This window comes from Natrix helvetica, assembly GCF_964273705.1.
Source record: "Natrix helvetica genome assembly, chromosome: 2".
Lineage (NCBI taxonomy): Eukaryota > Metazoa > Chordata > Lepidosauria > Squamata > Natricidae > Natrix > Natrix helvetica.
The window spans coordinates 107092975-107106939 of NC_138552.1; positions in this window are offsets into that span (position 1 = coordinate 107092975).

The window sequence follows — 13965 nt, forward strand, 5'->3', positions numbered from 1 at the left end:
AATACAATTAAATTACACAAATAAAAAACCCGTCAGGAGCGATATAGTTAGATCATGGTTGAGCCAGGCCAGCTACTTGGAATAGGTGGGTCTTGAGCTTTACACGGAAGGAGCGGAGGTCAGAGGTAGTCCTAATATCCGGAGGGAGGTCATTCCACAGGGCTGGGCCCGCCACAGAGAAGGCTCTACTCCTAGGCGCCGCCCCTCGGCACTGTCTGGTGGACGGCACCTGGAGGAGTCCCTCTCTGTGCGAGCGAATTGGTCGCAGGGATGTATGGGGCAGGATACGATCCCGCAAGTAACTAGGTCCTGAGCCATGGAGCGCTTTAAAGATCGTTATCAAAACCTTGAAACGCACCCGATAGACCACAGGAAGCCAGTGCAGCTCGCGCAGGAAAGGTGTCACATGGGAGTACCTAGTACTCCCCATAATTACCCGCGCGGCTGCGTTCTGGACCAACTGTAGCCTCCGAGTGCATTTCAAGGGAAGCCCCATGTAGAGAGCGTTACAGTAGTCCAGGCGAGACGTCACCAGCGCATGAGTGACTGTGCGTAAGGCGTCCCGGTCCAGTAGGGGGCGCAATTGGCACACCAGGCGGACCTGGTGGAACGCCCCCCTTGCCACGGCTGTCACATGGTCATCCATGGACAGCTGGGCATCCAGGAGGACACCCAAATTGCGCGCCCGCTCCACGGGGGCAAGTTGAACGCCCCCGATGGCCAAAGATGGCATTAATTGGCTGAACCGGGGAGCCGGTACCCACAGCCACTCCGTCTTGGAGGGGTTGAGTTTGAGTCGGTTACATATACAGTAAAAATGAATGGCAAATCACTGCACATGTCAAACGGTACTGCAAGGGGAAAGAATGGGAGATACTAACCAGCACTGAATGGTAATCCAGGATCCAATGACTTTAATGACTTTTTTTTTTAGAACAATAACAGGATCAGAAAAGAGTTGATGGGAAACATTGATAAGACTGGCACTTCCTGGTAATCCACTTCAGCAGTTTATAAGGATTCTGCCAGAGATTTCTTCCTGTTCTTTTCAGGATGTTCAGTTCTTTTGTTGATCAAATATTTAGAAAATTTCTTAAGTGCCCAATTCCCAAGTGCCCAATTATTGGACTATAATGCCAAACAGCCTGGTTAAGATAAAGGCATCTGATTCTACAGTAAGTGAGGGGCAATCCCTGTGAATATAGATAGAACCAGGGGTGGGCTGCTGGGGGTTGGCAGGGGTTCGGGACAATCTCTAGCTAAGATTCTGTGCACTTCGGAGGACCCCAAAATCCCACTCCTGGCTGGCCCTGCCCACCTCAGCCCGTCCCACCCAGTAGTCCCCAGGCAGCCCATTTTTGATGCAGGTAATTGCAGGGTACGCATAGAGTCTCAGGGAGGGCGAGAAACGGGCCTACCGGAAGTCCAGGAAGGCGGGTTTCTGACCTCCAGAGGGCCTCCAGAGCCCAGGGAAGGCAAAAATGCCCCCCCCTCCTCCATGGTGCAGGAGACCGACTAGGCTATGCCCACCATGGCCACACCCACACAGCAACCCCTTGCTAAAAGTTTTGAAACCCACCCCTGGATAGAACGTTTCAGAGATGGAGAATGTCATGCTGGGAAGGCTTCAGCAGTCTGATGGAGCAGACCATATAAGGAAGTCAACAGTGAGGCTAGTTTTCCTTAATAGCTGAAAGACAATTTCTTGTACCACGGTTCCATTTTTTGCTTGGGTACTGCCAATATTTATATAATTGCCAAACACTTGTCAAGTAAGTTATAGTATTTACAGTTATAGATTTGGTATGTTTCCCAGGCTCTGTCTGAATAAATGTTATTACAGTCTATTTTCTCTCTCCCTCTCACTTAGCTGAACTTGATTAGGTGCTAGTGGCATGCTGTGTTCAGGTCTCCCACAATCGTTGCCTCATTAAAGAACAAAGAAAAATCCGAAATTCAACTGTGTGTAATATAGAGCAGGGTTGTTGGTTTTTTTGTAGCAGAGTTCCTAGTTCTGCTATGAAATCCATGTTTTATGCATGTTTTAATACATCTCCAAACAAACTAATAATTTAAAACCACAAATGATATATCAGCTAACAACAAGATGTGAAACATCAATAAAAACTATACTATGTAATACATCTATAGTAGATAAGACAACTACCTTGATAATTAATGTTCTAGTCTAGTGTCTAGTCTAAGAAAAAAAACAGGGGATTCAACATGTACTTTTCCTGGCAATGTTTGTTTACTGAGATAAAACATTTATTCTTGCAGGAGGCAATAGCTGATACCCTTCCGGATTAATTGTCTCATGTCATTCTTTTCTGGAGAGCCTGAATCTGAAAAAAGTGATGCTAGGAAACTATTGCTTAGCCTCAATATATCTATTCTATGAGGTTGTTGCAGGATCCCATCTTATTTCTCATTTACGTCTTCTTCAAGCAAAATTAATATTAAAACCAGAAAAGTTATCTTAGTTTTTCTTAACATAAATAAGAGAATATTGAAGAAAAAATGCAATGCATATTTGTTGATACTGTGAAAACAACAAATTCTGGGGTTAACTGGGAAGGAACTGAAAATAATAATGCCAATTTCATCATGCAGTACTTTATATGGTATGGCCATACTTGGAAGCTATGCACCCTGGTAATCACATTTTAGAAAATACATAATAAAGCTTGAAAAATGCAGAAATGAGGATCTAAAAAATTATCGAGGGACTAGTAGAACAGTTTCCCTGCCCATATAGAAAAGCTGAGAGCCAGTTTGGTTAAGATACCAGGCCAGAAACTGGGAGTTCTAGTCCTGCCTTGGCATGGAGCCAACTGATTGGCCTTGAGCCATTCACTCTCTCTCAGCCCTAGGAAGGAGGCAAAGGCTGTCTACTTATGAAAAACTTTGCTGAGCAAACTGCAGGAACTTATCCAGCAGTCTCTGACAATTGGACATGACTTCATGGAAGGAAAAAACCAGAAAAGCTTTGAAGCCTTTTTAGCTTAGTAGTTAGTTGTTGTTCTTAGTTGCGAAGTCGTATCCGACCCATCGTGGCCCCATGGACAACGTTCCTCCAGGCCTTCCTGTCCTCTACCATCCTCTGGAGTCTATTTAAGCTCACAACTTCTGCTTTGGTGACTCCATCCAGCCATCTCATTCTCTCGTCCTCTTTTCTTTTGCCCTCAATCTTTCCCAGCATTAGGATCTTCTCCAGTGAGTCCTTCCTTCTCATTAGGTGGCCAAAGTATTTGAGTTTCATCTTCAGGATCTGGCCTTCTAAAGAGCAGTCAGGGTTGATCTCCTCTAGAACTGACCGGTTTGATCGCCTTGCAGCCCAAGGGACTCGCAGGAGTCTTCTCTAGCACCATAGTTCAAAGGCCTCAATTCTTTGGCTCTCAGCCTTTCTTATGGTCCAACGTTCACAGTCATACATTGTAACTGGGAAGCGTAGTATGGAAGCAAATAACAGGCATGACAGAGAACCAGAAAAGTGGTGGTGTAGAGAAACAGAAGTTTCTCCCCCTTCCATCTTACATAATATTAACTTCCAGTATCATATAATTCACTTCAATGGTGAACATTTGAGATAAGCAAAAATAATGTTTTTTTCTTGAGGCACATGTTGAATTCACTATTACAAAATGTAATTGATGCAACCAACTGGAGCTGAAGAAGTTTCTTGGATGAGAAGCAAAATGTCTTCAGAGAAAAACCACAATATCCAGTTGCTTCTTGAAAAAGAAAAAAACACCTTTGGGACAACTGGGTGGTGTTAAAAGTTGATTAGAAAAATTAATCAAGGATTAGGCTACCCATGATTACCAAATATGATGATTATATATCATCTCCAGAACAGAAGCATCACATAACCACTGATAAATTCAAGCTATATATTTGATCTTTCATAGAGAGAACAATTCTTCTAGAAAAAATCCTTCCAGAATTCCTCCTTTTGTCATCTGGACCAAACAACTGGACTTGAACATTGTCTTGTTTTACCTGCATGGAGATTTAGTTTGTTAGACTCAAGTCAGTTTATTACTGTGGGCAGATTCCAAACTAGCATACCTGGCTCCAGAAGAATATGCTATATAAGCAAACAGCAGTCCAACCGATGCCCAATTTGAACCACTGCGCCAAAAGAATATTGTACTTGATGGTATCAATAATCAATAAATGCAAAAGAAAATAAACAAATTTCCATTTCCAACTGTCCCTCTTATAATAAATGTCACGTGTCTGCATATCTATCTTATGTTAGGCCCAAATAATCTAAAGTGCCACTAAAATGAGATAAGAAAAGTAATCTTACCTAAGACCACCTACACCTACACTTTACAAAGCATCTTGACTGAGAAAGGAGCCATTGCAGTTGTCCTATTATTACAGCATTACATTTTTTTAAGCCCAACATACATTTCTTCTGGAAGTTAGACTTCCTATTTTTAAAGAGCAGTTGAATACTTCCTGAACCCAGCCACCTATTTTCTCTTTGTTATATGTAATAAACCATAATTGTACATTGCTCAAAGTCTTTCTTTAAGGGAGATGGGGAGTACAAAAACTTGGAAAATAAAATAAAAGAGAGGTAATGACTGTGTGATCATTTGATCAATCAAATCCTCTTTAACATCCTGTTTACTTCCTCAGGCCTGAGAAGATTACACTGTTACCAAAAAAGAGCAGAGTAAATAATATTATGTCTAAATCTAAATTAAATAACCTTTGAAATGTTAAATGTTAAAATATTGTATCCTCCAATTCACTGTGAATAATGCTTACTGTTGCTCTTATTAGAAATATGTTCACCAATCCCCAGATAGGTTTTGATAACCTGAAAATATTTTTTTGCTTTACTCATTATTTTTATTTTCAAATACAAGGGAAATAAATATGAGTAAATTGTCCTGCAAGTACAGAAGAGGAGAAGGATCTCTGACCTCTAGCCAGAAATATAAGCTCGTTCAACATTTTAGTACTGGCCAAGGCAGCAAGAGACTTTGGTTAATTTCTTGTACTATTGTAATCTTGTATATGCCAGACAGGAAATAATTGTTGAGAATAACAAAGGAATGTTCTTAGGTAATAGGAAATAGATCCCAAAACAGGTTGAATTGTTAACTGTCAATGTAAGATTGCAATGCTAGCACAGTTACTGTCTGCACTCTGAAAGGATTTGCAACAGTGACCTATTAATTGGTGCCAGAATTCACCAATTGGGCTTCAACATATATGCCATTGTCTTTTAACTATGTTTTATTAAATAAATCATAAGTAGCTGATTTTGGCTGACACCGAAAACCCCAAAGAACCATTTAATGAGATGCATGAATTTGGTCACTGTTGATTAATAAATGTTGTTATACCTCAGAACATGGAGAAAGCTTGAAATGCACTCTGAATATTCAAGTCCAAATGTTAAACATTGCCCTGAATGTGGAAGCCCAAACAGAAAAGTTCCTAATGACCTCATAAGCAGAAGAGAGAAAGAAATTTTAGAACACTGTGTTATTCAGTGTTGTTGAATAATATCTGACTATTATTCTGTCACTGAATAATTTCTGATTATTATTTTGTCATCTGATTGGCTGCACAGTCATATTTTTTAAACTGCAAGGATGAAATAAATTTACATCTCCATCAAGAATAGAATTGTTCCAGTTATCCAGGTAAAAAGAATGTTTGCTGACAAATTGTTGTTTCCCTTGAGTTAAAACAAAACAAAATACAATCCAGAACTGACATCTTCTAGACGATAGTGTATTATAATGTTTGTTTCACTTGTAATTCTGCTAGGGGCAACAACCAAGTTCCAATGCAAAGTTCTTGTAAGAAGATTTTCCTTAATTTCCTGCTTCATTTCTGTCATTCTTGACACCTATTTTTGTATTTTTGAGGATGTGAAGCTATTATAAGAGCCGAGGTGGTGCAGTGGGTAGAGTGCAGTACTGCAGGCTACTTCAGCTGACTGCTAGCTGCAGTTCAGCAGTTCAAATCTCACCGGGCTCAAGGTTGACTCCGTTTTCTATCTTTCCAAGGTGGGTAAAATAAGGACCCAGGTAGTTGGGGACAATAGGCTGACTCTGTAAACCACTTAGAGAGGGCTGTAAAGCACTATGAAGTGGTATATAAGTCTAAGTGCTATTGCTATTGCTATTATCAGAGAGGGGGAATTATAACAGTGGAAGGCTTCCAGAGATAAGAGAAATTAAAGGAATTTAATTAATTTGATTATTTTCTGATACTGGTGGTCCTCAATTTACAATTGTTCATTTAGTGACCAAAATTACAATAGCACTGGAAAAAAATGACATGTATTACCATTGCAGTATGCCTATAGTCACATGATCAAAACTTAAAGACGCTTGGCAACTGACTCATATTTATGATTGTTGCAATGTCCCTTGGGTTATGTGATCACCTTTTCTGAACTTCTGACAAGCAAAGTCAATGGAGGAAGCCAGATTCACTTAACGACTGTTTTGCTAATTTAACAGCTGCAGTGATTCACTTAAGAACTGTGGCAAAGAAGGTTGTTAAATGGGTCAAATTCCCTTAACAACTGTCTCTCTTAGCAACATAAATTTTGGGCTCAGTTGTGGTTGTATGTCAAGGAGTACTTATATAGGAGACCTTAGTTGTAGGGAAGGCTAGCATCACATTATGGTCAAACTGAATCCAACTATGCAGCCTCTTAGTGCCCCCTTCTTCAGTCTGGAGATTGTTGGAAGGGGAACTGTGTTGAAAAATGATGAAAATCATTCCAGCTACAAAAGTCAGAGCCCTTTTGATAGTTTGTGCTGGAGCAACAGGGAGAATCCTATATGTTTCAATGACTGCAATTTTTTAAAAATTATGTGTGAGACATTTAATAGAGAGTGCTGAAACTAGTATGTCCCAGGAAAGCTCGGATAAGATCTCGTCATTCTTTGTTCTTTGTTTTGATCGTACTGGGTGTCTCCGCTTCTCATGCTTTCTCCTGTGCAAAGTGCCAGACTCTTTTTCTTATGATCAGGGGCCATAAGCAGTTGGGAGGAAGGCAATGGGACTGGTTAGTTCTGTTTCAGAGATTCATGACTGTGCTCCAGTGGTGGGATTCATTTTTTTTTTACTACCGGTTCTGTGGGCATGGCTTGGTGGGCCTGGCAGGGGAAAGATACTGTAAAATCTCCATTCCCTCCCAATCAGTTGGGACTCGGGAGGCAGAAAATAGATGGGGCCAGTCAGAGGTGGTATTTACCGGTTCTCCATACTACTCAAAATTTCCGCTACCGGTTCTCCAGAACGGGCCAGAACCTGCTGAATACCCCCTCTGCTGTGCTTGGGCCAAAGCGATCCAGTCTCTTCCTGCTCAGTCAGGCAGTGGTAGGACAGATACTTTCCCCATCTCTGCCATTCTACCCTTTAGCAATTCTCTCTCTTGACAAAGGGTGATAGCAACTGTCATGCTGCAACAGAAAGAGAACACTAGCTGTGCCCACTGCCCAGTCAAGCATTACACCACAAAGAGACTTCTCCAAGTCATGTCTGATGTCTTGAGAGATTTCAGCAACCCTCGAGCCAGTGTAAAAGAGTCTGTGGACAGCTATTATAGATTTGATCCCCCTCTCCAGATACTCACCGTCAGCTGGGAGAGCCTTATTGGTTAGTGTATGGTGAGAGCAATCCCAGTTCTGAATAATCTTGAAATCATCTACAATTTACTTTCTGAATGATGCCCAGGCTACATTAGCCAGTGAGGGATTTATTCACACCTCGGACATTATGATATTTCTATCTATCTAAATCTATAACACAAAGCAAAGAAGAACTTAAAGGAGTAAGTACTAGGGCTGTGCAAGACTTCAGGTTTCAAGAAAAAGGTGCTTTAGAGCTCATGGGAGTGCAAATGTAACACCTGCCCAGAATTCCTAAAAGCAGCTATGATTTTTCCCAGGGACTGCACACTCACCAAAGAATCTTTGAATCGAAAATGGTGCACCATTACATTCAATGCATACTTAATGTACAAAGTTTAATTTTCACATAATTTTCATGGGTTTGACCCAGTGTTTTTTTGTGCCTAAGCTTACTAAAGAGCTTTAAATATTGCAAAATGTTAGTAATTTGAGTTATTTGCAAACAAAACAAGGTAAGAGATAAAATTTAAAAATAAGAAAATAAACAATAATGAGTAATAGGTGAAGCAGTAAAATGACCCAGAACAGCCTTACACGACCAGATAAGCTAATTCTACTGTACTGTAAAATTACATTAACATACTCTTACAAGTCTGAAAGTACAATTATCCCTCCATCTCCTTTGTAGCCCAAAAAACTAGGGAGGGTCTCTTCTGAGCCTCTTGCCTCACCCATTTTGCACATGTGGGTATTGCTGTCTCTTATCAGATGCTTCCCTAGGTATCTCTCTCCCCCTCCTCCCTGGGCAATTGCAATGTTGCATATGGTTGCTATATGCCATCAATAGAACCCAATTTAAAAAATGGAAGGTAGTCAGAGAATCTATGAAAAGCTTGGGAAATGGGGATACTTTTTGTTTGTGCATAAGAAGGGCTATAAAAATCAGCCCTGAATTTGGCAGTCACCGATCGGACTTAAGCAAATTGGTTGAGGTATTTAAAAGAAGCAAACAGATATGAAATGCTTACATGCTGCAGAAAAGGGCCTATTCTGCTATACCGGGGGGGGGGGGGAACAAACTGGAGGTGGTAGAAGTACATAGGAATGCCCTTATGTAAACTGTTGGATGCTGGAGAAAGTATGTATACATTAATCAATCAATGCAAAAGACACCAAACAAGCATTATCCCATGGTTGGATAGATCTGGAGGAAATGAAGTCCCTATGCACAACACTATTTTAATGAAGCTTAAAGTCTCTCTTAGGCTCAGTATCACCTAACTATCGGCATATCCTTCCCTTGTATAAAAAGCAATCATTTGACAAAATTGTCTATTCCCTGAAAGAAAGCCACTGCCCTACAGCATTCCCCCACCCCACCCCTTGTTATTCTAGCTACTGCAATACTGTTCTCTTTCCAGTGGGGAAAGGGCCTCCCACTGGTATGTATGGAAGATAAACAATTGGGAAATTGAGCAGTTAATCAAAGCTGTTCTGAGACACAACAGAGACCTTGGGTTAAGAGTCTGCTTGTATTAAAATTTGCAGAACATAGCTGGACAGGACAGAAAATGAAAACGGCCACATTGCACAACCAAGATATGCTCAATTTGAAGTTAAAACTAGCGGATTACTTCGGATAATAATCTGGTGAATTGGAATGGAACCAGAGTAGAATCTGTACAAATATGAATACACACCAATATTATCTAAATCAGATAGAGCAATGTTTTACTGATAAAGTACTGTTTATTCACTGGTAAAAAAGAGGGAAATTAATAGCCCAAACTAGATGATAGAATTTTTGCATCATTTGTTCACCCTAACAAATTGCTTGCACTTTTATTTATTCCTTTATTTGATTTATACACCATCTTTCTTTTCTGTCTGGTAAACAAGGCAGCTAACAAAACTTGGGCTTCCGTTAGTGAAGGATTTTAAGTCGACTTCTGCAAGAAGCATCTTTTTCTGCAGTGATGCAATATCTACAGAACAGCTGCTACCATTTTGTGTACATTAAATCCCATCATTTCCATTTTTTAAATACTGTTAAGACCCATTTACTATATTCTTACCAATTTGCACCTGGATGCTTGTTCTTGGATTGTTAACTGTTGGCATTTCTGATATTTGTACTCTGGAAGAAGGTTTAAGTTATGGATGTTTGTTGGTTTTGCTCATGTTTCAGTATTATGCTTTTTATTTTTTAATCTCTATATGCTGTTTTGAAAGGGCTTTTGCTTTTGGAATCAGCTCAAAGACATCTGACATAAAATAAGAAGGTAAACAGATATGACGTACAAATATCCAGCAACCCATAAGTAGCTTATCAAACACTTTCTCCAATGTCCACAGATGACCACAGATTTCACTTTGGCAGATAGGAAGCCCAGCAACTAGATTGCTAGTTTCCTGCTGTTAAAATGCTAGCAAGAAATTAGCATCCTGCTTTGAGTCCCTGGCAGGAAAGAAGAAATCTCATGGCTTCGTCCTTTGCTTTGATGTTGTAACTGTATTCCGCTTTGATGGGAGGGAAGGGGACAAAGAAGGGAAAGGAAGACGTTTGTTTAAGAATAGTGCTTGGATCCCATTGTGACTCCTAATAGTAGAAAAGCCTCTCCTGGCTGGCATGAGTCATGCTCTATGTGGGATGGCTTAACAGAATAACAGAATACAGAATAACATACTTGGAAGGCACCTTGGAGATCTTTTAGTCCAGTTCCCTGCTCTAGCAGGAGACCCTACCAAGAAATGGTTGTCCAATCTCTTCTTAAATTCTTCCAGTGATGTCAAAAAACATATCCTTATTACTAGGTTAGTTGATTAATTTCCATCCATTGCTTCTTGTTCTGCCTTCATGTGCTTTGGAGAACAGGTTCACCTATTGTGGCAGCCTCTCAAATATTAGAACACTGCTATCATGTCACTCCTGCTCCTTCTCTTCACTAGACCAGACATACCCAATTCCTGCAACCGGTCTTCGTATATTTTAGGCTCCAGGCCCCTAATCATCTTTGTTGCTCTTTTCTGCACTCTTCCTAGAGTCTTTTTTTTTTTTACATTGTGGTGACCAAAACTAGATGCAGTATTCAAAGTGTGATCTTACCAAAGCATTACAAAGGCTACCAAGGCTACAGCATGACATCCATCAGTTAAGAAAGCGAACTGGGATGGTGGCCCAAGAGATGAAGATGCCATAAGTTGGCCACTGAAGAGCCCTTCATACTTTATAAATGACAAACATGCAGAGATTTTAACAGAGATTTGCAGACTCCTGCTAATAGCTTTTTGAAGGCTAACTGAAACAGTCTTTCCCTTACACTTTTTAAGGAAAATTCTCAAAATCTAATGCTGCTTATGTCAATAACATCCCTAGCTAGCAAGCAGACCTTTCACTTACAGTGATGCAGGCCGTGTATTTATATGAACAGCTTCCTAATTAAAAACTTACTAATATTTGCTCTGATAATGACCAAAAGAGCAAAGACCCCCCCCCCGCAGGAAAAAAAACCTCTGAAAGGTCTATGGAACCCAATAAAAACTATGACATTTGATTACATTCCAATAGCTTTTTCATGTTTCTATACTGAAGCCCTATATTTCCAATATGTATCTCTTTATAAGCCAGACAATGTTTATTTAAAATTATTGCTTTATATTTTTTGCCTGTTTATTTTGCTCTCCATTTTATTTTATAAACTTGGTTTTCATGTAAGACTGTTACTACTGTATGTCCCTATCAATGCCATAGTAAGAGTTTTATAAGGTAAAATCAGAATAATCAAGAGGATAGATTATCCATTTGGAGAAAATATTGGAGGCTTTAGAATTTTTTAAATTTTTTTTGAAAAAATGTTTTCATAATACTTGATATGGAGAATGTTCTGAGAAAAATAACTCTTCTTTCTCTCTTGTTAGATTCGATGATAATTTGACAAAAGTATTCAAAACAGTTTATATAGAAAATTCAGTGTCATAAAATGCAAGATAAGTTAAAATTATTTATTGACAATTTATTATATATGGAGGTAGAGCAGCAAAAATAGGTGGTATTTTGCAAGATTTTATGATGTATTAGAGGTTTCCTATCATCAAAAAAAGTTTGAAGATACAACTAGGTTGAAAATTATCATGTATTTATTATTGTAATAAATATGGTGATATATTAGTATATATTTATAAATCAAATAATAGAACGGCTCCAAATAGAAACAGGGTAAAAAATAAAGCAGGCTTCACCTAACTGGGGATTTTAGGGTGTTGCATAGTGTCCCAACTCTTATTATTATTTCCAAACAATAGCTATGTTGACAGGGAAGGATGGGAATTGAATAGAATAGAATCAAGGGATGGAATCAAGATCACGTGAAGTGTTAATACCACTTTATAATGCCTTGGTAAGGCCACACTTGGAATACTGCATTCAGTTCTGGTCGCCACGATGTAAAAAAGATGTGGAGACTCTAGAAAGAGTGCAGAGAAGAGCAACAAAGATGATTAGGGGACTGGAGACTAAAACATATGAAGAACGGTTGCAGGAACTAGGTATGTTTAGCTTAAGAGAAAGAAGGACTAGGGGAGACATGATAGCAGTGTTCCAATATCTCAGGGGTTGCCACAAAGAAGAGGGAGTCAAGCTATTCTCCAAGGCACCTGAGGGTAGAACAAGAAGCAATGGGTGGAAACTAATCAAGGAGAGAAGCAACTTAGAACTGAGGAGAAATTTCCTGACAGTTAGAACAATTAATCAGTGGAACAGCTTGCCTCCAGAAGTTGTGAATGCCCCAACACTGGAAGTCTTTAAGAAGATGTTGGATAGCCATTTGTCTGGAACGGTATAGGGTTTCCTGCCTAGGCAGGGGGTCAGACTAGAAGACCTCCAAGGTCCCTTCCAACTCTACCATTGTATTATAACTTATTTATCCTATTTAACAGTAACAGTGCTTCAAAATCCCCCCCCCTTATCTGACTTAAACAGATAAACAGGTTTCTCTTCCTCCACAGTTAGAGAACAATATCACTGTTGTTTTAGGATTCCTTCAAGTTATGAAGCTTCAGCTAATCACATTCCTTTCTCTAAAGTAAGCTTCCTGGTACTTTTTTGTTTTAAGGTAGACGGGCAACCTTAAATTGCTCCATCCTTTTGTAGACCTGATGATCAAGAGGCACTTGTGGCTATCATTCTTTTAGGGCTTCTGAGATTTTTATCTCTAGGCATGCTGTTAAACCTCAAATCCACCCTCCTTGAATCTACCCTTTCCCTACCCTTCTTCTCTGAATAGGCCTGATTTCTTGGCTGTTCTTCCACCTGGATGTAAGCCCAGTTTTCTTAATCCACATTGACCACAATTTCTCAGATAAACAGATACAAACAAGCATATTCAGTTTTGTTGACTGAAGCTTTTGCTCCTTGAAACCACAGCCAATCTGGTATAGACCAGATTATAGACCAGTTCTCAGGGAATTTTTGGACCTGCAATCCTATCTATCTAAAATAAATGGTCATAAACTCGATTTCAAATGCTAAGAAAGAAGCTGCTACCTGAGCATGTTGAATATAAACGTAGCTCTGATTGAGGCCACATAATAGCTCCTGGACATTATCATGAGTACAGAATGGGAATGGCTCCACAGGAACACTTGGCCCCTAGTGCTAGGCGTATTTTAATACAAAACTATGGAATTACAGAATAACAGAATTGGAAGGGACTTTGGAAGTCTTCTGGTCCAAAATCCTGTGCAAAAAAGACCCTGTACTATTTTGGAAAAATGGCTGTCCAATCTCTTCTTATAAACCTCCAGTGATGGAGCATTTACAACTCCTGGAGACAAGTCATTCCACTGATTAATTCTTCTCATTAACAGGAAACTTTTTCTTATTTCTAGATTAGATTGCTCTTTGATAAACTTCTATCTGTTACTTCTTGTCCTACCCTCAGGTGCTTTGGAGGATAGATTGATGCACTCCACTCTGTGACTCCATTCTGAGCATCTTGAACTTTTGAACATCTTGCTTTTTAGTGTCTTCAGTTTCCTCTTTGACCACATTCAGGCAAAGGAGGGAACGGCCGCATTTCGTAGGTCAGGCTGTGTGTTGCCTGAGTGGGAATGAAAAGTGCTACCCATTGTTTTGTTTTGTAAAGGAAATTGGCCACATAAGCAGCATGTCTAGATTACTCAAACCAAGCCAATTTGGATAAAAACGCAAAGCAAAACACATAATACAGTGCAGAGATGAAAAGTCTCCTTGGCAGTCAGACAAGCTGTCAAAGTGATGTGGAACACACCAAAGACCTTGAGGTGGGCTGGTAAAAGTCAAGATTACTAATGAAAGAACAGCAAG